Below are 27,752 nucleotides of genomic sequence, written 5' to 3'. Positions count from 1 at the left end.
CTTACCAACCAAGCTCTCACCCTCCCCCACACCCCCTCTCCTCTCTCTCTCACACACATTCTCTCTCACCGGCACGCCGCGGGACGCGCTCCGTTCGCGGCGAAGATGAAGGCCCGGCGCGCCATTCGCAGCACACAGGGGCCTTCCATTCTCGTCTTGAGCGGAGCACAGTCCGTTCACGGCACACGGGGGGGGGCTTTCCTTTTCGCCGCGGGTCGCGCTCCGTTCGCGGCATGCCAGGGTCCCCTCTGCTATTTTCTGCGCAGAATTCCCCCAAAAGTAATCTGTGCCGTCGCCTGCACGCTCCTCTTCCTTCCGTACGCCGTAATAGTCAGTGGCCTTTTGCGTCTGTTCCTTTTTTATTGTTACCTCTGATTGGCTGGTGCCGAGGTGTCATCACTCTGCGACTGCTGGCTGGGCTGCCCAAGGCAAAGAAAAAGGCGCCAGTAAGATAGAGGGCTGCTAGCACGCAGCTACCCAGTCGTCCAAGCCCAAGAGTAGCCCAGCACGCATAAAAACTATTTTTCCCGCAAAACGGGAAAAGTAGCCAGATTAGGCGTGTTATAGTCCTAATCTGGCAACGCTGATTCTTGTCGCGCAGTGGTGACGTTCTTGATGCGCGACCGCAGGTCCGGTACTGTCTTGTCTGTGCCGGTGAAAAAGAAACGAAGCTGGTACCGCGTAGAGAGGCTGCGCTGCCTCTTTTCGAACTCCGGCATTATTGTTAGCCTTATGTGTTAATTTTACATTCTTAATCCTGAGAAGCGCGCCGCTGTCCTCGAGCACAGAATTGAAGAGCTTGGAGGTAGGGGAACAAAGAAAACAAAATACAGAGAGCAAAAAGAAACAAAAAAAAAATAGTAAAGAAAAACGAATAAAGACAAGGAATTAGTTTTTTCCTTGTGCTCTGGAAATAGAAGGTCTTCACCAGGGATAGGTAACTGGTTTTCAGGATATCTACAGTGAATATGCATGAAATATGTCTCATACGATATATTTCATGCATTTTCACTGTGGATATCCTGAAAACCAGACCTGTTTGTGGACCTCCAGGACTGGAGTTGTCTATCCACGGTCTACACATTAGTTGTAGGCTAGTGTTTCTCAACCACTGTTACTGGTCTCTGGCAGTGTTTCTGCTGGTCTGTGGAGCAATGGTGATTGCAGGAGAATGAGTTGGAAGCAAGACCTGCCTTGCAGCTGGACACACTCCATGCACCATAGCTAGTGGAGACTTTTTCTTACCTTCTTCCCTGTCTTGCAGAATTAAAAGAAAAAAAATTCTTAAATGGTTAGTTACTATGTGAACATTAATTACCTATAAGATTAAATACCAGATGAGTGAATATATCTTCTCCTCCACCCCTGGCTTTACAGTTTTCTGGGGAAACCTCTATCTCCCTCCCCCCCCCCCTGTTTATCAGTGCTGCAACTGGTCCATGTAATTTATGGAAGGTAGCTATCTGGTCCCTGGCATACACAAGGTTGAGAAACACTATTCTAAGTGATGCCTCACATCAAAATTTTGACTGGTCCAAAATTTCCATTTCCTGCTCTGTTTAGTGTTTGTATTGTAGTGTTGGTGTTCTCGCGCCTCTCCTCTGAAAGGGACTGGGGCACTTTCTGGGATGTCTTTATCTCTTCTTTGTTTATTATTATTTATACACTTTTATAATCTTGCTGATTCCAATATAATTGTTCATAGACTACAATAGGAGAGTCATAAAAGCATAAGATAACATGAATCTGTAACTTGTATATGTTTAATACCTTGTACTTTGGAAGCTCTCTCTCATGTTATACTAGGTCTCTGGAACGTCAGTTGTAAGCGTATGCATGTTGGAGATTTGTGCTGTTTTTTATATTTTGTTGCTGTCCCCTTTTTTAATTATTTCACATTCATATGGTGCTCTAAACCAGTACACTTTACAGCAGATTTCATACAGGGACAATGAATCCCTTGCTCAGAAAGCTTAGAGTCTAAAAGCAAGATATGACATGAGATAAAGTGGCTTGTAAAGTGCAGAACCGCGTCAGTGGCAGAAAGAACTGAACTCTGGTCTCCTAGTTCCCATCTCAATTCGCTAACCACTACTCATTCTTGCTATAAAATAAAATTGAGGGCTGTATGAGTACCAAAATCTATCTGTTTCTTAGCATTCAGACAGATTAATCCATACCAGTGGGATATGCACCTCTACCAGAAGATGGAGACAGAGCAAAGTTAACGTCACGGTATATATACCCCTGCACTGACAGCCACCCAGTATTCTCTGTCTCCAGCAGATGGTGGATGTGCAGGTCCCTACTTGGGATTGCTTAAAAAAAAATTTGTAGAAGGAGAAAAGGACATTAATTGCCCCACTCTCCTGTGGTGATACCTTATGGTTCCTCCCTCAGTTGAATTTTCCTGAGGTGATTTCAGATGAGTGCCTCAGTCTGGGAGCTGGTTTTCTGGCATGGATTTATCTGTAGAGAGACAAACAACTGATAACAGGTGCAGGAAGCAGAGTATGATGGTGAGGGCCATTTTCCCTCTCCCCTTGCAGCCAGAGACTGAATCTGTACTCTGCCGGGATGGGCTGAGCTCAGGTAGAGTAATAAAAACAGAAAAAGGGAAGTTAATTTTAGGGAATCCATCCCTGCTGATCTGCAAGCTCGGGCGCCGATCTGACGTCTGTTGCCATCTTCAGGGGAGCTTGGGGAGTCATGGCAACTTGGCAGGTTGAGTAGCCTTTTTGGCTAGGCCCCGTTCTCAGGTTTTGCTTGGTTGCCGAATGGTAGGCCATGGTGGCGTTCGCGTGCTTTTCTGCACACAAGGCTGCCGCAAAACAGTGTCTGACATCGGTTGTGCTTGCGTGCCCAGGTGTGCACTTAGATGTGCTGATAGCGGGTGTTTATCCATGGCGCTGGTAGCAAAGAAGCCTAAGCGCCTTACCCTTTGTGCTGTTTGCCATATTCAGGCATCACAGCCTGGCATCCCCTCAAACCTGGGTCAGTGCTGCTTTGAGGCTTGGGGAGAATTTTCTCCGACTGATTTTGCTAAGCCCGGTCCTTCCTAGCATGATGCAGGAATGGAAAAGGAGGGGGAACTGCCAGAGTTTTCACCTGATTTTGGGGCTCCCCAAACTGGTTCGTCAGTGGGGAAAGGTAGTTCAATGGGCGCAGGACCAATGCCTCCTGGTTTTGGTATGGATTCCTCTGCTTTTTCATGGGCTGCAGTCCTTTCTTCAGGCACAGTTGGCAGCCCTGGCTAATCCTAACAGTTCAGGATCGCAGGCTGCGGGTAAGCATCGGAGTACTTCTAGACCTGCTGCGGGTCACGCTGATAAGGACTCAGATGGTACAGATGATGAAGCTGATCCTTACACCCTGGAGGATGGGGAAATTTCTCTGGGATTGGAGCCGTATAGAACAATGTTGCATTTCTTTCATAGAGACGAGTTGCCGGCTCTGATTTTCCAGACACTGAAGATGCTGGATGCTGATTCCATGTCTAAGCTAAACAAAAATCCCATTTTAATTTATTTGCGTAAAGCTTCATGTTTTTTCCCCAATCTGGAGGCTATTCAAGAATTGATTGATCTTAAATGGAGTGCCCCAGAAGCCAATTTTAAAGGGGGGAGGATGAGCCTTGAAGGGCTGTACCCCATGGATCCGGCTATGGAGAGATCAATTGTGCTTTCCAAAAGTGATGCGCTTGCGTGTGCCATCATCAAGTGGATGACTATCTCTGTAGAAGGGAGCAGTGTTGAAGGATGTACAAGATAGGAGAAGTAAGGCTATCCTTAAGCAGGCCTTTGAGGTGAAGGCATTGAATATGCAGATAGCCTCTTGTTGCTCCCTGGTGGCTTGCTCTTGTTTACTGCTCTCTCAGGGAGTCGATGAATCTGGTGTGAGTTCCAGGGCGGTGATGTAACTGGCAGCAGCCTTTTTGACAGATGCGGGCTGCGATCTGGTGTGCACTTCTTCCAGAGGGATGGCTTTGGTAATAGTGGTCCAAGAAAACAAACCGGTAGCCGATCCAAGATGGCTGTCAGCAATGGAAACACGTGGATGGATCGGTATAAAACAAGGTATTTATTGAAGCTTGCCCGACTCTGGCCGAGTTTCGCTCAAAGAGCTGCCTCAGGGGCTAATATAAACAAATAAAATAACACACATACATATAAAATTGAGACAACAAATAAAATGTACATCAAGTCTAAATAAATTATGTAGATAAAAACAATAACCATAAATCATATAAAACACACTTAAAAACATAATATATTAAATGAATTGATCAAATAAAATGAAATGATCAAATAAAATGCATCACAGTGTCGATATTGATATATATGATTATATTAATCTGTTTGACAAATATTACGTGTCACAAATATATAAATGTCATAATTGTATGTGTGTACTAATTACAAAAGCATACACTTGAATTGGAGATATGAACATAGGGTGTGCACGTATAGACAAGGTAAAAAAACTAAAAATAGAAATATGGAGAAAGCAAAGTAAAAAGTACAAATAAAAAATAGAAATAATAATAAATATAGAATGAAAAAAAAAACGTGTATTCAGGTTTAGATAAAAGTTGTGTGGATGGTACTAAACGTGATTGAAAATATGTAGGAATAAAATAGGTACCTTACAAGCCAATCGATTTGGCTTAAAACATCAAAGTTAACATGTAATGAAGACAATGATGATTACACAGCAGATTTCTCGGAAATTATGTTCAAATGAGGTCCTTTTGAAACAGAGGTTTAAAAATGTAAATATTATATAAATTCAAAAAGTAATAAGAAATAATAAATAATGTGTAACAATGTGCTAGATGATTGTCTGTGAGAGAACTTTTTCTAAATAAATTTAAACCAGTGAATTTTTAGCTGCTGAATTGGTAAATACATGAATAGACTCAAGGACTGTGAATGTGAAACTGTTCACTATTCGTAGAATCCGACTACACAAATTTGGAACCAAATATCGGTGTCCGAATATTAATAGATCCACAATTTAAAAATTGTAGTAAATCACATATGGTCAATGTCAGCCCTTAAACAAAGAATGTAAACCCAAGGGTTTTGCAATATATTCTTCAAATCAGGTGGGTTAGAATACTGCCGTAGCTTACTCTATTGACAGTAGTATAGATTTAGAGAATGCCTCAACGAGATTGTGTCAGCACAAACTGTATATGTCAATTGCACTTATACTTAGGACCTACTGTACCTAAACTCCGTTGGTTGCTATTCGTGGAATCCGACTGCACAAATTTGGCGCCAAATATCGGCGTCTGAATATCAGTAAATCTATACCAGTATGATTAAAACATAAAATATGCTGTCACTGCCGATTTATTTAAAAAATGTGATAAAACACATATGGTCAGTGTCAGCCCTTAAACAAAAAAGGTAAACCCGAGGGTTTTTCAATGAATTCTTCAAATCAGGTGAGTTTGTCAGTAATGTCAATTTAGTAATGGAGAGAATGTCTCAGCGAGATGGTGTCAGCACATCGCTAACTACATATGTCAATTACACTTATCAACGACTGTAATCTCCGTTGTTTATTAAAAAATGCTGATAACCAGAAATACTCAACGGGTGGTAATTCAGCATAAAAAATATAAGACAGATAATCTTACAATCGAAGCATAAAATAAAATCAATGTGCTTTAGTGGGTTTGTGATTAGTATGAAACCATAAGTGCTTAAAACCTACTGTATCTAGACTCCGTTGCTGGCATTGTAAATATGGCGCCAAAAAACGGCGTTCTATTGACCCAGAGTACAAAAATCACAACACAGAATGGTGAAGATGCAATTCTGACTTTCAATACTAGTTTACTCGAGGAAAAAAAACGGAGAAGGAACTCACCTAATGAATGCTCAACATGGATACTCGCAAGAATTGAACCAGACAGTCTAGCAAGTGATTTTATACCTCCTTGTACCGCACCAAATCTCGCGAGACTGAGTGATATGCATATCTATGAAATACAATGAAATACTACATTGTGAGTCTTATCTATTAAATATACAAATTGACCACTATTTGTAAAATAATTATCCCAATAAAAATTGATTAACAAATTATTTTTAAAAATTATTTTTAAAAAATTTATTTTTAAAACATTTTTTGTGTAGTCGGACCTAAACGGTAATAACTATCTATATAGAGCATTGAATCACCCGATCTTTTTTCTGAACCACAGACTCATACTCAAAAAATCATCTATTTAGAGGTGAAAAAGTAAATATGAGCTTGTCTATGACCATCCACAACATGATTATTTCAGACCTTAAAAAATAAGTAAATAAAACAAAATAATAAACATATATAAGAAAGATGAATGATAAAAATGATAAAATAATAACAAAAAATACTAAGTGAATAATCTAAATTGTCTACTTTGCTTTCTCCATATTTCTATTTTTAGTTGTTTTACCTTGTCTATACGTGCACACCCTATGTTCATATCTCCAATTCAAGTGTATGCTTTTGTAATTAGTACACACATACAATTATGACATTTATATATTTGTGACACGTAATATTTGTCAAACAGATTAATATAATCATATATATCGATATCGACACTGTGATGCATTTGATTTGATCAATTCATTTAATATATTATGTTTTTATGTGTGTTTTATATGATTTATGGTTATTGTTTTTATCTACATAATTTATTTAGGCTTGATGTACATTTTATTTGTTGTCTCAATTTTATATGTATGTGTGTTATTTTATTTGTTTATATTAGCCCCTGAGGCAGCTCTTTGAGCGAAACTCGGCCAGAGTCGGGCAAGCTTCAATAAATACCTTGTTTTATACCGATCCAGCCACGTGTTTCCTTTGGTAATAGTGGCCAGGCTTCAGCTATGGCTTAGGAATTGTTCGGCCGATACAATTTCAAAGTCTTATCTTACGAAATTTCCCTTTAAAAGATTACTCTTGTTCGGGAGTGAGCTGGAAAAAATGACCAATAAGTAGGGTGAGTCCCAGGTTCCTCTGTTACCAGAGGATAAGAAGCATGCATCGTGCTCCTTCAGCACGAGAGGTCGTGCTAGGGGTATCAAACGATTTCAACCCTACAGAATAGCAGCTTCTCAAAGGGCTCGACCTTTAGGTAGGTCTCAGTCTTTTTGGCCCAGGCAGTCCAGATGGGGCGCAGGCTCGAGTGGCAGTGCCCCCTGAACTTCTCAATGAAGGTGTGCCAACCTACCTCAGGGAACAGGAAATAAGAAGTCTCCTCTCTTTTTTTATCGGAGGTGGGTCGAAATCACTTCAGACCAGTGGGTTCTGGAGGTAGAGATGGCTTTGCTCTGGAGTTTTTCAGTGATTCACAGGACGTTTTCATGGTGTCTCCCTGCAATTCTCCACAGAAGAGGCAGGCAGTGGAGTGTTCGCTGTCAAGACTCCTCAGCCTGCGGGCTGTAGTTCCAGTGCGTATGTCACAAGAAAATACAGGCTGATATTCCATTTATTTCATTGTGCCCAAGAAGGGAAGGTTCCTTTCTCCCCATCCTAGTTCTCAAAGGAGTCAACTGTCATTTGTGGATGACTTGTTTCCACATGGAAACCTTATGCTCAGTGATAATGGCAGTACAGTCGGGGGAGTTTCTTACATCTCTGGATTTGGCAGAGGTGTACCTATATATTCCTATACGGCTGGATCAACGGTTTCTGCATTTCGCTGTTTGGGGTGACATTATCAGTTTCAAGCGCTGCCCTTCTGTTTGGCCAACATGCCCAGAACCTTTTCCAAGGTCATGGTAGTGGTAGTGGCAGTGTTGAGAGAGGATGGCATTCTGGTCCATCCATAATTAGATGATTGGCTGATTTGGGCCAAGAGTATGAAAGAGAGCCTTCAGGTCTCATGCAAGATGATCTCCTTGCTACAGGAACTAGGTTGGGTGGTGAACTTGGCCAAGAGCAATCTACAGCCATCCAAGATACTGGAGTATCTTGGTGTTTGTTTCGACATGATGCAAGGTAGGGTGTTTTTGCCGGAGATCCACATTCAGAAGCTGATGGCGCATGTGTGACTGTTAACAGAAACAATACGCCCGATGGTGTGGTCTTATCTACAGATGCTTGGGTTGACAGCAGCCACCCTAGAGGTGGTTCCGTGGGCAAGGACACATATGCGTCCTCTTCTGCGCACACTGCTTGCTCGTTTGAGTCGATACGGCTTCCCTTACCAATGGAGATCAGCATCCAATTGCAGTGGTGGTTGCAAACAGATCCTCTAAGGAAGGGAGTTTACCTGCAAACACTAGAGTGGCTAGCACTCAAGACGGATGCGAGCCTCCAGGATTGGGGGGCTCACTGTCAGAAGTTGGAAGCGCTGGAGTACAGAAGAATCTCTCTGGAGCATCAATTGGCTGGAAGCCCATGCCATTTGGTTGGCATGCTTGCGATTCGTCGACCGCTTGCAGGGTCAAACAGTCTGGTTAATGTCAGACAATGTGACGACAGTGGCTTACATCAATCGCCAGGGAGGAACCAAGAGCCAGCAAGTGTCACAGGATATAATCCTTCTCATGGAATAGGCGGAAGAACATCTTCAGGAGATCTCAGCCTCACACATTACAGGAAAAAACAATGTAAGAGTGAACTTTCTCAGCAGACAGAATCTGGATCCAGGAGAATGGGAATTGTCAAACGAGACAATCCAGCTCATAGTGTACCGCTGGGGTCTCCCGTTTCTAGAATTGCTGGCAACATCTCACAATGCAAAGGTTCCTCGCTTCTTCAGATGCAGGAGAGATCTAAAGCCCTTGGGCATTGATGTCCTTCTGCAGGAGTGGCTGGAAGACCAGATTCTATATGCCTTTCCTCTGTGGCCCATGTTGGGCAGAATGATTCAGAGAATCAAGAGTCCCACGGAGATGGTGTTTCTGATGGCACCAGATTGGCCCAAGAAGCCATGGTATGCAGATCTGCAAAGGCTCCTGGTGGACTCTCCAATCGACTACCAGTCCACAGGGATCTGATATGGCAGGGGCTTGTTCTTCATGAAGATCTGACTCGGTTTTGTCTTACGGTATGGCCCCTGAGAGGGCTCGGTTGCTGAAGCGTGGATATTCCACTGCTGTGATTGCCACTTTGCTGCGAGTGAGAAAGTTCTCCACTTCCTTAGCCTATGTTCGGGTTTGGCGAGTGTTGAGGTTTTGTGTGAAGATTGAGGGGTTCATCCTCATACAGTTAAGATCCCACTTGTTTTGGAGTTTTTGCAGAATGGTTTAAGGGGTTGGCCCTTAATTAATTGAAGGTACAGGTGGCAGTGCTTGCCTGTTTCCGAGGTCAGGTGGATGGTGGACCCTTGTCGGCCCATCCGGATGTGGCCCAGTTCTTAAAAGGGGTGAAGCATCTTCGTCCTCCCTTGCAGTTACTGTTGCCCTTATGGAGTCTTAATCTGGTTTTGTATTTTTTGGTGGGTCCCACCTTTTGACCACTGCGTAGCTTCACCTTGAGGTTACTTACTTTGAAGACTGTGTTTCTTGTGGCAATTTGTTCTGCGCATAGAGTCTCCAAACTGCAGGCCTACAGCTGCGTACCGTTCCTTTTTGCCAAAAGTGGTCTCGGATTTTCACTTGAATCAATCAATTTCCCTGCTGACTCTGGATAAGGAGAGAGATGCAGATGAATATTGCCTGTTACAGACCTTGGATTTCAAGAGGCATATCTTGAGGTATTTGGAGGATTCTAAACCTCTCAGGAAGACAGACCGACTGTTTATACTCCATGGTGAGAGTAAACAGGGTCCTCAGTCTTGCGGGCTATGATAGCTTGCTGGATTAAGGAGGTTTATGGATGCTGAGCAGCTGTTGCCTACTCAGGTTAGGACTCATTGCACTAAGGCTCAGGCAGTGCCATGAACGAAGATTAGATTGTTGTCTTTCGTCGAGATTTGCTGTGCTGTGGTCCTCTTTATACACCTTTTCCAGGCATTACCATCTGGATGTGCAGGCCCAGGAGATTGCAGGCATCGTGTGTGTGGTGTTGATCGGACTGTGGGCAGCCTCCTGCCGTGTTCGGTAGTAGCTTTGGTACTTCCCACTGGTGTGGATTAACCTGTCTGAATGCTAAGAAAGGAGAAATTACAATTTACTTGATAATTTCCCTTTTTTTTTAAATGAGGACACCTTCCCACCCTTGGCTGCCTGATGGTGATGATATTGTCCTTCTGAGCGGCTGCGTTTCCAGGGATTACTGGTAAGTGTCAGATCCAGTCCCTAGGTTAGTGATATTACACTCCTTGTCTGAGCTCAGTGTTTTTCTGTTAACTGATTACTTGAATGGTTGTCTGTTAATAGTTATGTTCATGTATTGTTTAGTTGTCCACAGTTGTCTTTTGCAGAGATGTCAGTGCAGGGGTATATATATCATGATGTCAACTTTGCTCCGTCTTTATCTGCTGGTAGAGGTACATAACCTACTGGTGTGGATTAACCTGCCCTCATTAAAGAAAAGGAAATTATCAGGTGAGTAGTAATTTCTCCTTTCTTTGTTTCTTTTTAACTATTTAACTTGACAAGCAACACTGACATTTGTAGATATTCCTCATACTACTATAATACATTTTCACTGAGCACAACACCAAAACCTTTATCCACACTCTTAGTGCCTCCCACTTAGATTATTACAGTCTGCTCCTCACAGGTCTCTCTGAACCCGTTATCTCCACTATGGACTATTCAAAATCAAATGGCTCTACGTAATTTCTTCAGATATTTTATGACATTGTGACCCTTTCTGAAAGTCACTCCCCATTGAATTTTGCATGAAGTTCAAGCTTCTACATTCACTCTGTAAGTCCTTATTACTTTTCCTTTCTTATCTCCCCTGACATACCTCCTTTTGACCTCGGTTCATTAGGTAACTTCTTGTATCTGTGTGCCATCTTCCACTGCCAGCTCCTGACTCTGTGCTTTTCATTTTTCTGCCCTGTATACTTAGAACATCGTGCTGCTTCTGGCCACATTTAAGTAATATATTCAATCACCAATCGGAGAACTATATTGTTACAATGTGCACTGGTGACCAGTATCACTAATATAAGCAACATCCATACATTAGTTATAACGCAGATTTCTGTATATACCACTTTTAATTTAATACATGTGAAGTGTAAGTGCTCCCAAATGAAATATTTTTTAATTTTTATATTTTAATGATCTTAGCTTTTTAGACGATGTATTGAAAAATAACTTGGATCATTTTTATAAAGACAACTCCCTCCTTAACGGTCAACCCAATTTTAGAGAAAATCTCCGCACTTATCTTGTTTAATTGCAGGACAAAGCCATCACTAGTCTCATTTGATCTATTTCTGCAAAAAATGGGGCCATCTGCCTGACACTGGCAGTATTTTGACAGTTGGCGGCGATAACGCTACAACAGAATTACTTGATGTCCAAGGACAATATTACCAACTAATAAAAGGTATAACCATGGTTGCCACCATGGCTCCAGATTTAGCCAATTTATATGTGGCTACATTTGAAAAACAGTAGCTGATGCATAACCCTTTCCATTCATATATTTATCTTTGGAAATGTCACATAGGTGACATTATCATGATCTGGCATGATTCAGAGAGTGCACTTCAACAATTTATGGAGTGGCTTAATACACACAATCCTCATCTTCAGTTTACTTTTCAATATAGTAAAGATAGCATATTGTTCTTGGACATTCAGATTGCCTTGTTCCAAGGTAAATGTCAATTTTCTATATTCCGAAAATCCACAGATCGTAACATGATTCTACATTACTCCTCTTTCCACCCCCGACATATGCGGGATAACCTTCCAGTGGGTCAATTTTTGCGCTTCCGGTGTCTTTGTTGTACGTTAGAAGAGTTCCGGGTACAAGCTGAACACATGAAAACCAGATTTGTTCATAGAAGGTATCCTTCTACAATGATTAAAAAAGCTTACAAACGCACTCAATGGGCCAACAGAGACCTTTTACTACAATCGACAAGTCCGTACAAGGAGGACAAAACAGTTTGTGTTTTGCCTTTCACACCTCAAACACAATGTCTTAAACTTAGCATCACCAAACACTGGCCTCTCCTGCATATGCACCCAGTTTTTCGAGAGTCTTTTAAAAGAGCTAGGAATTTGAGAGATATGTGGGTCCATTCACATCTACCGGCCCTTCAACAAGAATTAGAGAGTTCTCCAGTCCCCGGGCATTATAGATGGGGACAGTGTAATGTGTGTCAGTTTCTATTCCAAGATCAGCCTTTAGACATCCCAGGACGGTGTTTAGTAAAAGTGAAAAATCATGCAAGTCTGAAAGCAAGGTGCTTCTGTGAGAGTGTAATGTGTATGTGAGACAGGGAGGTTGCTTCGTGTATGTGTGTGGTGTATATGTGAGACAGGGAGGGTGCTTCTGTATGTGTGTGGTGTATATGTGAGACAGGGAGGGTGCTTGTGTGTGTGCGAGAGAGATGGAGCATGTTTTTGGCTGGCTTGAGGCTGTGAGAGAGGGCATGTGTGTGATTGAGCCTGTTTGTGAGATAGAACATGTGTGTGATTGAGAGCTTATGTGTAAGTGAAATAGAGAGAGCATGTGTGTGATTGAAAGCCTGTGTGTAAGTAAGAGAGAGCGAGAGCATTGTGTGATTGAGAGAGACTGGCCAGAGAGGTGACGTGTATGTGTGTGAGAGACTGATCAGGGAGATGACTGGCTTGTGTGTGTGAGAGAGAGAGGCTGGTTGGGGAGATGATTGGTGTGTGAGAGACAGAAACTGGTCCTGTGTGTGTGAGAGAGAGAAGAGGCTGGTTGTGGTGCCTAAGGAAAGAGGACTGTGAGGACAGCTTCAGCAGCTACTGCTGATTCTGGTATGGCCTGCAAGGGAAAGGAGTAGGAGAACTGCTGGAGAGGGTAAATAAATGTGGCTTTTTAAGTTCATTTTTTCTTGATTGACTACCATTTTAATTATTGGGTAGTATGTGATGTGTCTGCTGTTTGAAATATTTTATTGGTGTTTGTTAAAGCTTTCAAAATTTGCATGAGTCTTTAATTATTTGATGTTCTGTTCATCAGTTGTTTTGAAATTATTTTATTAGTATGATTATGATTAATGATTTATATATCTTGATTTTATTGATCGTTTCATGAGGTATGGTGAAATGTTTTTCCATTGTTGCACTGTAGAGTCTGGCGTGATGCGTTTTACAGTTCAGTTTTTGTCTGCACATTTCTATTTATACTTTATGTGGCTTTATTCTGTATTTGGTGAGAGTTTGTGTTCTGCATGCAAAGACTGAGATGAAGCATTCTTTTAGCATGTGGTTTCTCTGTAGGGATCTGTAGTAGCTTGGCCTGTTCTGTTTTCCTGATAGGAGGTGTATTGATATTTTAGATTCTGGTGTAATATTTGTGGTATTCTTTTTCATAGGTAGGGTTGAGTGTTGACAGATAGTACTGTGTTGATACGGGAGGACCATGCCGAAATATATCACAATAGGTATGATGCCATATGAATTCCAAGATGCAAAGTTTTCTTGTTGGCATCACAACAGTGCATGAAATTATCACAATAACTTGTATATTAATTTTACCTCAGAATGTCATTTTTCATGTAAAATATGTGTTAAATGCATCATTTAAAATTGTGTATGGGGAGGGGGCACCAAACTGTAAGGTTTGCCTAGGGTTCCTAATACACCAGCCCTGAATGTTGGGCAGATGGCCCCATTTTTCGCAGAAATAGATCAAACGAGACTAGCGATGGCTTTGTCCTGCAGTTCAACAAGATAAATACGGAGATTTTCTCTAAAAGCAAGAAAATTGAGTTGAAAGTTAAGGAGGAAGTTGTCTTTACAAAAATGATCCAAGTTATTTTTTAATACATCGTCTAAAAAGCTAAGATCATTAAAATATACAAATTTAAAAATATTTCATTTGGGAGCACTTACACTTCACATGTATTAAATTAAAAGTGGTATACACAGAAATCTGAGTTATAATCAATGTATGGTTGTTGCTTATATAAGTGATACTGGACACCAGTGTACACTGTAACAATATAGTTATCAGATTGGTGATTGTGTGAATATAGTTAGGAAGAACTTGAGAGGTCACATGGTTTGTTGTTTAGACTGCACATTTAAGTAATGCCTAAAAATCTACCTTTTTAAGGTTGCTTTTAAATCTTAAATCCTGGTTCTTCCACATCTTACTACTTCAGTTTTATCCTTGTTCACTGTAATAAATACATTTCCTGTAACCTCTTATGTTTTTTTGTGTTATAAGTTCTATATAGCAGAAGCTGTCCTTTATGTGTATCTCTACAGTGCTGTGCATATCTTGTGGAACTCAGAAATCAGTAGAAGAATGAGATTTGGGTTCATTCCTGAGCTGCTCCTCAGCCTAACCAGGGCTGGGGATGTAGCACTGACAGCCCCACAGTGGAGAGAGGTCTCAGCCATCATGCTGTCGTGACACTTTAATGGCTAGACTCAGGGATGCACTTACATTGAGTTCCAGAGGGAGCTACGGTCGTGATCCTGACTGAGGATGGTAACTGCAATGGCTTGGATAGATGAGAGGGAGTAGTTGTGAGTGAAGAATAATGTTCCCTATATGTACCCGGATCAGTCCAGACTCCTGGGTTTATTCATCCCTGCCAGCAGATGGAGACAGAGAAAAGCCTCGCTGACACTACTTGATAAACCCTGGTGCCACCTGCAGTAGATCAGTATTTCTCTGTCTCCAGCAGATGGCTGGTGCATAAACCTGCAGTCTTTTGTTTAAATTTTCGGGTGAGCCTTCCTCCCAGGGGGTTGGTTCCCTATTCCCTGTTCGGTTGAGGTGGACCAGCTGAGGTCCAAATTGTTCCATGGGGTGTATATCTGGTGGTCCAGATCCCTCCCCTCACGAGGCCGGTCTTGCGGCTTTCAGCCCCTTTTTTTCTTCTTCAGGGGTTTCTCTCCTTATTGTTTTGTGACTGATCTGAGCTGGACAGCTCCTTTCAGCCCTAGGAGAGGAACTTCCCTGCTATTTTCTAGTAAAGTTTAAAAAAAAAAAAATAGGACGGCTGAGTGGTAAGGCTCTGGGGAGACGCCCCCCTCTCCACCCCGTTGGTCGTGCCGGTTCTTTGTTTTGATTTTTTTTTTTGCTTCTTTGTTTTTGATCAGGATGGATCGCGGCTCGGCTTGCTGCATGTGTGGGGCAGTCCATGCGCATCTCGGTCGGGCCGGCATCTCCTCCAGAGAGTCTCAAAAGGCGGCGCTTTGATAAGCACGCAGCTGCCGCAGTCGAGCCGGTTATGTAAGCTCCTGCTGATTCCGGTTCTGTCGGCTCCCTCATGGCGGGAGCAGCGTCTATTTTGGCGCTGCCATGTTTGGAGGGGGAGGGGATGGGGATCTCCCTCTGTGGCTCTCCCCGGTCCATCTGAGCCCCCTAGAGGAGCAGGGGCTCTCCTGGGGGGGGGGGGGGCTAATCAGCAGGTCCCTTTGCCTCAGGGGCCTGGAGGAGATCAGGTTCCGATTTTAGTTCCAGGTTCGTGCCCCTTCTCACCTGATTTTATTCTCCTGCTTCATCAAGTCTATCTGGTGCAGCAGGAAGGTCTAGGGTACCCACAGTTACCTCTGATACCTCTGAGTCCGTGCCCTCAGCCTCCGGGGGGTACGTCAGGGTCTAAGCGGTCGCGTGACTTGGGGGCCCGCATTTGCCCAGCCCGGGGGGGGGGGAGGGGGTGATGGAGGGCTCAGAGTTCCTGGTCCCTCCATCAGGGGCAGCGTCAGCATTGACAGCACAGGATCTGGGATCCCCTGACTTCGATCAGGGAGATGACATCGGGACACCTTCGGTTGCAGAGGGTGATGACCCCAAGATTCTCCGTTTGTTCCGGAGGGAGGAGTTGGAGCCTCTGCTTCCTCAAGTTCTTGTAGAGCTGGGTTTGAAAGCTCCTCAGGAGGTTCCGGAGATGGATGGGACGGGCTCTGTCCTAAATAGCCTTAGGGCTCATTCTTCCACCTTTCCTTATCATAGGTCTGTGCGGCAGTTGGTAGAACGTGAGTGGGATTCCTTGGACACAGGCTTGAGGGTGGATAGAGCGATGTCGAAACTCTACCCCTTGCCGGAGCAAACCTTGGAGCCTTTTGCGCTTCCGCAGGTTGATGCGGGAGTTTCCGCGGTCACTAAGAAGACTACTATTCCGGTTGCGGGTGCCGTGGCCCTTAAGGATGTTCAGGATCAGAAGTTGGAGCTTCATCTCAAGAGAGTCTTTGAGGGGGCGGCCTTGGGGCTGCGGGCCGCCATTTGCTCAGGCTTTATGCAAAGAGCATGTTTGCGCTGGGTCCAGAGTTTTCAAGACGGGCAGACACAGCATGGATCTGACATGTCTAATGCAGATCGCGTGGAGGCGTCGGTTGAATATGTAGCTGATGTTCTTTATGATTTGGTGCATTCGCTATCTCGAATTATGAGTTCCACTGTAGCGGCCCAACATTTGCTGTGGCTCTGTCATGGGTCTGCGGATGTGTCTTCTAAGGCCCAGTTAGGTTCGTTGCCCTTCAAGGATCGTCTGTTGTTTGGGGAGCAGCTGGAGCAGCTGATAAAGCAGTTGAGTGAAACGAAGGTACACAAGTTGCTGGAGGACAAGCCTAGGAATCGTCAGGCTTTTCAGTCCCGGTCGCGTTTTAGGGACGGCAGACGATCTCATCCTTCTAGAGGTCCCATAGTGTTGTAGTTGCAGAAACCTTTTCAACCTCAGGGTTCAAATTGGGTCAGTCCTTTCGGGACGGCTGGAGACCTTTCAGGGCCCCCATGGCTGGGGGAGCTGCTGGGGTCAAGTCCTCCCAATTAAGTGAGCCAATTCACTGGCAGAGTTTTACGGGGAGTGGACCAAGGTTTCGCAGGATCAGTGGGTCCTCTCGGTGATAAGAGATGGTTACGCGTTAGAGTTTGCACGTCCCGTTCGCGACCTATTCTTAGTCTCCCCCTGCGGGTTTTCGGCGAAGCTTTGCGCGGTTCGGGAGACTTTGTGCAGGTTGTGCGAGTTGGGGGCAGTGATCCCAGTGCCTCCCAGTAGATGGAGTAACGGCCCCTGCATGAGTGGGGCAGGGGTCGTTACTCTATCTACTTTGTGGTGCTGAAACAGGAGGGCATGTTTTAGCCCATCCTGGACCTCAAGTCTGTCAACGCGTCCTTAAAGATACCGCGTTTTCGAATGAAGACTTTACTTTCAGTGATTGTGGCGGTGCACTCTCGGGAGTTTTTGGATTTCCTGGATCTGACGGAGGCGTATCTACATATTCCCATTTGTCCGGATCATCAGCGCTTTCTGAGGTTCGCAGCGCTGGTCAGCATTTCCAATTCCAGGCTCTCCCCTTCGGACTGGCCACGGCTCCTCGCACGTTCACCAAGGTAATGGTGGTGGTGGCAGCAGCTCTTCGGCACGTGGTGGTGCTGGTGCACCCTTATCTCGACGATTGGATGATTCAGGAGAAATCGTTGGATGGCTGCCGTTCTTCGGTACAAAAAGTTATTCGTCTGCTAGAGTCTCTTGGCTGGGTGGTCAATTGGGCGAAGTCTCATTTGGAGCCGTCCCAGACCTAGACTGTCTCGGGGCTCGTTTCGACACGAGGCAAGGCAAAGTGTTTCTCACAGAGGAGAGAATGATCAAGCTACAGTCACAAGTTCGCTGCTTATTAGTGTCGAGGGTGCCCCGAGCCTGGGATTTTTTGCAGCTTCTGGGATTGATAGCCTTTGCACATATGCACCCACTTCAGAGGGCCCTGTTGCAGGCTTTTCATTTACCAGTCTTGCTGGTTGTGTTGGCACGGAGCAGCCTCTTGTGGTGGCTACAGTCGTCCAATCTGCAGCGTGTTGTCAGTCTCGAGTCCCGGATTGGGTAGCTCTCGCTACCGATGCCAGTCTCTCTGATTGGGGGGCGGTCTGCGAGCGCCAGTTGGCCCAGGGCACTTGGTCAGCAGTAGAAGTCTCGTGGCCTATCAATCGGTTAGAGACCAGGGCGGTGCGGCTGGCACTTCGAGCCTTCCTCCCCCTCGTTCAGGATTGATCGGTCAGGGTTCTGTCGGATAATGCGACGATGGTAGCTTACATCAATCGTCAGGGTGGCACCAAGAGCCAGGGGGTGGCCTTGGAAGCTCAGGAGCTGTTTCTCTGGGCGGAACTGTACTTGGTTCAGTTAGCTGCATCTCATATTGTGGGCGTTGACAACGTCCAGGCCCATTTTCTCAGTCGTCAGCTTAGATCCAGGCGAGTTGGAATTGGGCATCCGGAAGAGGTAGGGTTGTCCTCACGCCGATTTGATGGCGACTCGGCTCAATGTGAAAGCTCCTCAGTTTTTCAGCCGCAGGAAGGAATATGGGGCCGAGGGGGTCGACGCTCTGGTAGTGTCTTGGCTTCGGGGGATCTTTCTTTATGTGTTCCCTCCATGGCCTCTAGTGGGCAAGATGTTGCGCTGCATAGAGAGGCATCCTGGGAAGGTGATCCTAGTAGTTCCGGAGTGGCCACATCGACCGTGGTTCACAGATCTCGTCGGTCTAGCTGTGGACATCTTCTGGATCTTCTCCATCAGGGGCCCGTATTTTCCAACCAGGCAGATCGCTTTTGTCTAGTGGCTTGGCTTTTGAGAGACGACGCTTGAAGTGGAGAGGATATCCAGAGCCGATGATTGCTATGCTTTTGCAGGCTAGGCGGCAGTCTACCTCCCTCTCATATGTTAGGGTTTGGAAAGTGTTTGAGGATTGGTGTACCGACAGAGGCATACAGGCGGTTCGTGCGTCGATATCTCACATATTGTCTTTCCTACGAGAGGGTTTAGCTAAAGGCCTTGCTTTTAATTCACTTAAGGCAGTGCTTCTCAACCGGTGTGTCGCAACACACCAGTGTGTTGGCAAGCACCGGCAGGTGTGTCGCGTGCTCCCGGTCTCTCCCGCTGCTCTTCCTTCCCTGCTGCCATTGCCACCAGGCTATCAGTAAGTTCAAGCCCAGTGGGAATGGCAGCGGTGGTAGAAGAAGCAGTAGTATCTGCGGCTGGTCTTTTCTTCTTCTCCCCACCCCCCGACCCAGAACAGGAAGTGATACGCGGTGTGCTGGAAGGAGAGAGAGCCGTGCCGCATGGAAAAACAGCGGCGGCAGCAGCAGCAGCCCCCGAGCAATCGAAGCAGCCGGTGATCAGGAAAGGAGACAACAGCATGAGCCGCCCGCGGCCGATGGGATTCTTTTTTCTGGCCCTGCGGGGGCTGGAAGAGCAGGCTGCTGCAGCTACCATTTGTGCTCGGGGGGTGGGGGGGGGGGGAGAGAGAGGAAGTGAGTGAGAGAAAGAGAGAGAAGCAGCCAGCCTGTGTCTGATTGAGAGCATGTGTGTGATTGAAAGAAACTGGTCAGAGAGCTGATGTGTGTGTGTATGTGAGAGATAATGAAAGTGACTGCTCAGGGAGATGACTGATGTGTATGTGAGAGTGTGAGACATTAGTCAGGGAAGTGACTGATGTGTGTGTGAGAGAGAGAAAAAGCATGGAAGTGAGAAATCTGGGTATGTGAGAAAGCATGGGCGTAAGAAGCCTGGTGTGTGTGTGTGTGTGTGTGTGGGGGGGGGTGTGAAAGAAAGGATGGGAGTGAGAAGCCTGATTATGTGAGATAGAGCATGGGAGTGGGAAGCCTGTGTGTGTGTTTGCATGCGTGAGAGAGAGAGACTGGTTGGTAAAGTGACGGTGTGTGTGAGAGAAAGAGACAGGTATGTGTGAATGTGAGAGAGAGAATGTGATTCAGGGAATGAGAAGCCTGTGCACGTGGAGAGCGAGCATGGAAATGAGAGAGAGACTTATGTGTGTGTAACAGAGAAAAAGTGAATATGGGAATGAGAAGCCTGTGCATGTGAAGAGAGTGAGCATGGGAGTGAGAAACCTGGGTGTGTGTGAGACACAGCATGGGAGGGAGAAGCCTGTATATCTGAAAGAGAACATGGGAGTGGGAAGCCTATGTGTGTGTGTGTGTGTACATGAGAGAGGTCAGGTGACTGGTTTGTGTGTGTGTGTATGAGAGAAAGAAAGTGATTATGGGAATGAGAAGCCTGTGCATGTGGAGAGAACAAACATGGGGGTGAGAGACTGGTGAATATGTGTGTGTGTGTGTGTGTGAGAGAGAGACAGTGAAAGTGATTATGAGAGTAAGAAGCCCATATATGTAAGTAGAACATGGGAGTGGGAAGCCTGTGTGTGTGTGTGTGTGTATGGCATGAGAGAAACTGTTCAGGAAGGTGATGGTGTGTGTGTGTGTCAAAGACTGGGAGATGATTGGTGTGTGAGAGACAGAAACTGGTCATGGGGGCATGACTGGTATGGTGTGTGTGTGTGAGAGACAAGGGCACTAAGGAAGAGGACCATGAGTATAGAGCTTAGCTTCTACTGCTGCTTCTGGTCTGTGCCACGGCCTGCATGGAAGGGGAGTAGGAGAGCTGCTGGAAGGGGTAAGTAAAGGTGGCTTTTTAAGTTTATTTTTCTTGATTGACTGCCATTTTAATTATTTAATATTATGTGATGTCTGCTTTTTTGAAATATGTTATTGGTGTTTGGAGAATTTTTAATAGTTTTATGAGTTTTTAATTGTTGGATGTTATTCTCTTCATAGCTGTTTTGAAACATTTATTCTACTTATTAGTATAGTTTTAAAATTATTTCTTTGTGGGGATCTATAGCTGCTTGCTAGTTCTGTTTTCCTAATAAGAGGTGTATTGGTTTTTAGGGCCTGATTTAATATTTGTAGTGTTGCCTTTTCATAGATAGGGTTGCTCCTGTTTGAGTGTATTCCATAATAGAGGTGTAACTGTGGATTAGTTTATGTGCATTACTACAGATCCTGGGAGTATGTTAGGTTGGTTCTGTGTCTTTTACCAAGATGAGCTATTTACTAGCATGTAAGCGTTTGTATCAGTCAAATTTGTTGTGTTTTCTCAAGAGGACATGCTATTGAGCCTGGAAGTAGAAGGAGTTTGAGTTGCTGTTACTGAGATGACACCAGAACCAGGATATCTTTTTTGTAGGGTGAGTTGTATGGGGAATGTCATAATTCTGCTTTACATCCATTATTGTGGGTCAGGGGGGTTCCCGTGGATGCAAACTGTACTTTTACATCTATCCCCATGACGATCATGGGTCAGTGTGTCACGCATGTGAGAACCATCTGTCAGGTGTGTCCCGACAGAAAAAAGGTTGAGAACCAATGACTTAGGGTACAGGTAGCAGTTCTAGCCTGCTTGCAAGGGAAGATTGGGGGTTACTCCTTATCTTCTCATCCGGGGAGTTAAGAATTTGCGGCCTCCGGTGCGGAAGCTCTGTCCCCCCTGGAACCTTAATTTAGTTCTGCGAGTAGTGTGTGACGTTCCATTTGAGCCAATTCGGAGAGCGACCCTTAAGGATTTGACTCTCAAGGTCATTTTCTTGGTGGCCATCTGTTCCACCAGGAGGATTTTTGAATTGCAGGCTTTGTCATGCAGGAGGCATGATTCTGGAGTCATGTTGCATACGGTCCCTTCCTTTGTCCCAAAGGTGGTCTCTGCCTGTCGAGCTCCCAGCGTTTACAGAGTTGGATGATTCTGTGCAGCATGCTCGGGAGCTTAAGCTGTTGGATGTCCGCAGGGCCTTGCTTTGTTATTTCAAGGTTACTAATGATTTCAGGTGGTCGGATCATCTTTTTGTTTTATGGAGCGGATCGAAGAAAGGTGCCCATGCCTCCAAAGCCACTGTTGCCAGGTGGCTTAAGGAGGCTATTGGGTCAGCGTATATTCTCAAGGGCTGTCAAGTTCCTGAGGGTTTGCGGGCCCACTCAACTCGGGCTCAGGCGGCTTCGTGGGCGGAGGCTCAGTTGGTATCTCCGCAGGAGATGTGTAGGGCGGTGACTTGGAAATCGCTGCATACTTTTGCGAGGCATTACCGATTGGATTTGGGAAATTCGGATTCCCAGTCTTTTGGTGAAAGTGTCTTGCGAGTGGGACTCTCCAGGTCGCTTTGGTTTATCCCAGGAGTCTGGACTGATCCGGGTACGTACAGGGAAAAGAAAATTGGTTCTTAACTGCTAATTTGCGTTAGTACCAATGGATCAGTCTAGAACCCACCCGGGGTGGAGGGGGAGAGTCTTCCGCTCAGCTATAATCCTTTTCAGCGTGCTTCTGTTCTTAGTTTGTTCATACATTACAAGTTTTTTTACAAGGTTTTAAGCAAGTTTTGGCACATAATGTTTTTTGGCTTGGGTACAGATTAATACTGATCTACTGCAGGTGGCACCAGGGCTTATCAAGCAGTGTCAGCGAGGCTTTTCTCTGTCTCCATCTGCTGGCAGGGATGAATAAACCCAGGAGTCTGGACTGATCCGTTGGTACTACAGGAATGAAAAGTAGCAGGTAAGAACCAGTTTTCTTCTGTAGCCCCAATAGAGCCCAGTTCCAATAGAGCTAAAAGCCCAAAAGAGCAGGAGGGAGATTCTGGGCCAAAACCCCACCCCTAATTTGATTTAGTATAATGCTTCCCTTTCCTTTGCATTTCTAAACATTCTCACAGAGAGCCTTCCTAGGATCGCAACTAGCAACCTCTGGACGTTGAAGCACTGACCTTGAGATCCTTGGCTGCCATCACTATTAGGTGAGACTGCTTGTCCTGCACTTTCCACTGTGATTTTTGTATGTGGTGTCACTGTGATGTTTTACTGCACATGTGAGCTTGGGTCAAGAAATTGTGAGTTTTTGCTGACCTGCTGTGAGATACCGTATGTATTTCAGTTCCCAGCTAGGGGATTCTGAGCTCCCCATACAGCATGGCTAATTCAGCCTGCATATCAACTGAAAAATCAAATTAGTTTATCGTAAACTGTGTTTTCCATAGATAGAAGGATGAATTAGCTATGCATTCCCGCCAAACCTCCATGGACAGCATCTCTACTTGCTCTGGATGACTTTTTTTCGCTTTGATATGAACTGAGGAGACTTCTAGAAGGCTAGTTCGCACAGGAACTACCTGACATTCCCAGTAGGGCAAAAAGCCTTAAGCTTTGAGCGACAGCTCTGCCTAGTGCTGCCTCATGACGTCACCCATACAGTATGGCTAATTTGTCCTGCTATCTACTGTTTATGGTAAGCAAACTTGCTTTTCTCTCTCAAGAAATGAGGTACATGAAATGAGTTTACTCCTTACAGTTGCCTTCAAACAATCCCATAACATTACTGGGGAAACCTCACCAGTGTCATTAGTGTGGATGACAGCCTGCAGTTGTTTAGCAAAATCTTTATCACTCAATAGGCTATCATTAAGCCGCCAAAAACACCTCCCTCCATGTGCTCCAGTACATTTTACAGCGACCCAGATTGGGGCATGATCGGACCAGGTTATCTGGCCCATATCAGCATCTGAAACTATGATCAAGGATTTATCAACTAAAAATTAATCAATATGTGAGTATGGTGTGTGTGCTCCAGAGAAAAATGTATAATTGCGGGTAATTGGATTACACAGTCTCCAATTGTCAACTAACTCCCAATCAGAGATTAAGCTCTTTACCTAAGCCTTTTTTGTCATGCAGTCACTCTTTCCCCACTAGGGATACCTAAGTAAGGATATTTTGTCAAATTGAAATCACCCTCTATAATCAGGTGCTCCTTTACCCACTCTGACAGGGCTTTTGAGAGAATAAGAAAAAAAAGTCCTTGAGCAGTGTTAGGTGCATACAAATTCCCTAAAGTATACAGTTCATTATGCAGGTATCTTCCCTATTATATATCTCCTCTCTTGATCTCTAATGACAGACCTAATGCCCACTACTAAGTTTTCTGAGAATACAATACCCACCCCACAGTATTTATTCTTAACAGTGGATGATGCAAAGAATGGTTGTGGGAAATATCCTGATCTTAATAGACTTTCATTTCTTTTACACAGGTGAGTTTCTTGACAGAGTAAAATATCTGCCTTCAAATATTCTGCTTCTCTCAACATTAATCTCCGCTTTTGTGGAGAGTTCAAGCCTTTAACGTTAAGGGATATAATTTTCATTATAGCTATCTCATTTCAGAAGAACATGAACATTATATGTTAGAAAGTCCATATCTTAGAAAGTCCAAATCATTTTTTACTAGATTCTCTATGAACCCTCTGGTAGAACACAATAATCCCTGACTCAACCAAACAATGTAATTAAAAAACATTTTACCAAGCAAGCTCCAACCATTTTACTCCCTCCTCTCCACGCCCCCATTTAGGTGTCCAAACCTCTATCTGGTGGAAGCACGCCATCACAAGGAATGATGTCACCAAGCCCAACGAAACTTGTCCCAGAAATCCAGGGCCCCCCTTCCATATGAAAACTTAAGCATCCATCCTCTCTAACTTATTGCAGTGCGCTATAACCCAAATTTAACCTGAAAGTGCAAACTGTCTTTTCACTCCTGAAAACAGCTTTAACAATTAGATCGCTCATTTATAAGCCAGCAACATGCAAGTCTGCCTCAAACCTTCATGTAAATATTTCCTTAGATGAGGAGGAACCCCCCCCGATTGCCATCTTAGCCTCCTTCCTCCATTAAACACATGCTGCCAAATGGCTGGTCCTTCCTTCATCTGCGACGATGAAGATCCCTTATTCGGAGCTTGCTTCTAGAGTGACAGACCTGCTGCATGCACAATCTTGCTGGCCTCCTCCACTATGCTCGCACACGTTGATGTCTCATTGACGGTAAAACAGAGGCCAAAAGGGAAGAGCCATCGATATTTTATCTTTTATCAGGACCGCTATTATGTCTCTGAAGTTTCTCCTCCTGTTGAGTGTTATAGGAGAGAGGTCTTAGAATACCTCAATTTGATGCCACTTCCAAACAATTTGGCCATTTCCTGGCTAGCGACAAGATGTTTTCTTTTTAAGAGAACTTATGAAAGCATACATTAATTTGTGGGCGATTTCCACAGGGCTGTCCTAAAGATCGATGGGTTCTATCCAGTTCTGTTAGGCAGTCACTGAATTCGGGCCCCTCAGGCACTCCATAAAAACAAAGGTTCCTGTGCTGAGACCTATTCTCGAGATTTTCTAGGCACCCACTGAAATCTAAATTAGTTTTTACCAGTGCGTCATCTTTATCGCTGTGGCCTACTTCAGTTACTTTTTCTGCCATTACTCCGCCCTCAGAGGCCGCCTCCTCCATCAGCACAACTGCATTTGCATAGGAGAATTGCTTTGTCACTGATTTCTTTTGAATGGACATCTCTGTGGTAGTGGAGCTATTTACTAGTCGATTTCATTACTTTGTGAGGTAGATCCACCAACATAAAACGAGGATGGCACAAGATTAATGCGGGAGCTCAGTTCCAAAGCGTCCATTTGACCAGGTGACATCACTTCCTCCTTAGCTTGGGGATTTTCACTGATTTGTTATCTTGATATCATCAGACACAATCTTTCTAAGGTGTGTCTTCTTATTGGAGCACATCAGTATCTCATCCCCCCATCATGTACTGTTCCCTTGCATGACACCTTGTGGCTGGAATTAGAACCTATGATTGCAGGGCTCTGGAAGGAGCCTGGTGCATGACCACCGGCTATGGACTGTCGCTGCAGTGACTGGACTAAAGTAACTTGGCAAGGGATACAAAATGTGGGAGATATGAGTGAAGGCTCATGATGCCAGATTCCATCTTTGCTTACAATTAGGAGCAAGGTGAAGACTATAAATAAACTGAAAGTGTGCTCTGAACCGCTGGCAGCTCTTTGAATCATGTTTATTTTATTTGTATATAGAGTAAGTTGGTGAAACAATGACCCTGAAGCATGAAAACTTTTAAAACTAAAAGATCATCAAATAGAATTCCTTGCCATACATGCCAGACCAGTCCAGACAAGTGGTTTGCCCCTCCCCCCAGCAGATGAAAATAGAGAAAAAAAAGCTTAAAGCTGATTTCACTCCCCCTATAGAGGTCTGGTGCTGCCTTCAGCTTTTCAGTATTTCTCTGTCTCCAGCAGATGGTGCCGTGAGTTCTTCTATTCTTCGTTTCCACACATAGAATAACAGACCTCTTCTTAGGCGTTCCCCACATATATACACAGGGGCATTTCCCCTCATTTCCTCTAGGGGTTACTACCAGATATTTCTCAGATGTATTATTCTAGATCCCTTACTGATAGCTGTTGAGCTCTTCCCTTGTGCTAAACATGGCCCTGGCTACCCACTGGTCAACAGGTAGTAAAGCCCTGCTTATGCATGGAGAGACTCTTGACTATTCAGGCTGAGTCAGAGCATGAAAGCCATATGGCTACAGCCAGAGTTATGCAAGCATTGAACCCCTAGGCTGACTGATGTTTATCTCAAACAGCAATTAATTTTATCTCAGTCTCTGGAGTGTAGGGAAGTTATCTTGTATTCAAAGATGAAAATGGTTGTATGGCATTGGACTTCAAGGGCTCAAGGCTTTATTTCTGATGTTTAGATCTCCTGTTTCCATGCCTGCCCCTAGTATGAACTGTTTGGTAGGTATTAGGCTCTACAGCAGTATACCTGAATGTAGTACTTTGAGCACAGACCCACATGCATCTCACTCAATTCATACTCAAATAAGCCTGATACTTCACTTGGAATACATATCCAGCACAGCTCACTGCTTCAACGGCAGAGGGGAATGAAGAAAAGAGGATTTATATTCAGACAACAACCAACAAGGACTGAATTGCACCGTCTGGGTAAACAAAAAAGAGTGGGAGTAGCTTGCTTATTGTGGCGGTTACTACCCCGAATCAATTAAGCCTGATACTTCACTTGGAATATATATCCAGTGCAGCTCACTGCTTCAGCAGAAGGGGGAATGAAGAAAAGAGAATTTATATTCAAATGACAACCAACAAGGACTCAATTGCACAGGCGAGGTAAACTAATAAGAGTGGGAGTAGCTTGCTTATTGCGGCGGTTACTGCCCCTAACCAATTAAGTTAGATACTTTACTTTGATGCAGCTCCAGCACTGCTCTCTGCATCAATGGCAGGGGGGAAGGAAATTGGAACCAAAAAGTTACCAATAAGGGTCAAGAGTAACATAGAAGTATGAGAAAAATAAGTGTGAAAGCTTGCTGGGCAGACTGGATGGGCCATTTGGTCTTCTTCTGCCATCATTTCTATGTTTCTATGTAAGGCGATATCCAGTAGACCCGTGTCACAAGGCTACTTTTCCTCTCTCTTGGGAGGTTAGAAGGAGCTTGAGCAAGTAGCTTTTCATAATTTTTCTCCTGCAGGGAATAGATTTGGAGTTTCCTTCATGGTTATTTTGCAGCATAGGCATGAGCGTTACAGATTGGAAGGGGAGTTATGATCTGGGTCTGCTGTAGCAGGGACAGGAGTCCTAATGGAGAGCCAATGGATCCTGTTCTAGGCTGACGGAGAAATACTGGCTCTAACTAGGTAGAAAGCAGCCTGGTTGGTGACAGCCAGTGTAATACCATTAACTAATGTGAATAAACTGAGGGAATCTAGTAGCCTTCAGCTACCCTTGTGAGTCATATTTGGTCTGGGACAGAGTTTCCCTGCAAGACCTAGCAGCAGTTGACATAACCGATGCCATCATCATTCAGATGTTTTGAGCTGACACTCTTGAGACCCTTAAGCATAAGCACTGGCAGAAGCAGCTTTTGCCCTATTAGGGCTCAGATGGGTACCTCCTCACATGGAGTTCAGATCAGCCCAGCAAAACTCCAAAACCAGTAAATTCTTATTTTATTTATTTATTT

The 27,752-nt window shown here is 44.5% G+C and overlaps 1 protein-coding gene across 2 annotated transcripts in view; it reads left to right on the top strand.

Annotated features, from left to right (window-relative positions):
- Positions 1 to 423: 423 nt before the first annotated feature.
- Positions 424 to 27,752, top strand: part of C2H1orf35 (chromosome 2 C1orf35 homolog) — a 106,737-nt gene continuing 79,408 nt past the window's right edge. Inside the window, exons 1-2 of one of the 2 annotated variants that reach the window (XM_029588291.1) lie at positions 425 to 805; positions 22,560 to 22,640. The gene's annotated coding sequence lies outside the window, so the exon portion shown is untranslated. Of the gene's footprint in view, positions 806 to 22,559; positions 22,641 to 27,752 lie in introns of both variants that reach the window. The other variant, XM_029588292.1, reaches the window with a different exon arrangement.

This window comes from Rhinatrema bivittatum, chromosome 2 (genome assembly GCF_901001135.1).
Source record: "Rhinatrema bivittatum chromosome 2, aRhiBiv1.1, whole genome shotgun sequence".
Taxonomy (NCBI): Eukaryota; Metazoa; Chordata; class Amphibia; order Gymnophiona; family Rhinatrematidae; genus Rhinatrema; species Rhinatrema bivittatum.
The sequence above is the reverse complement of the archived record's forward strand: the minus strand, read 5'-3'. Positions and strand labels throughout refer to the sequence as shown.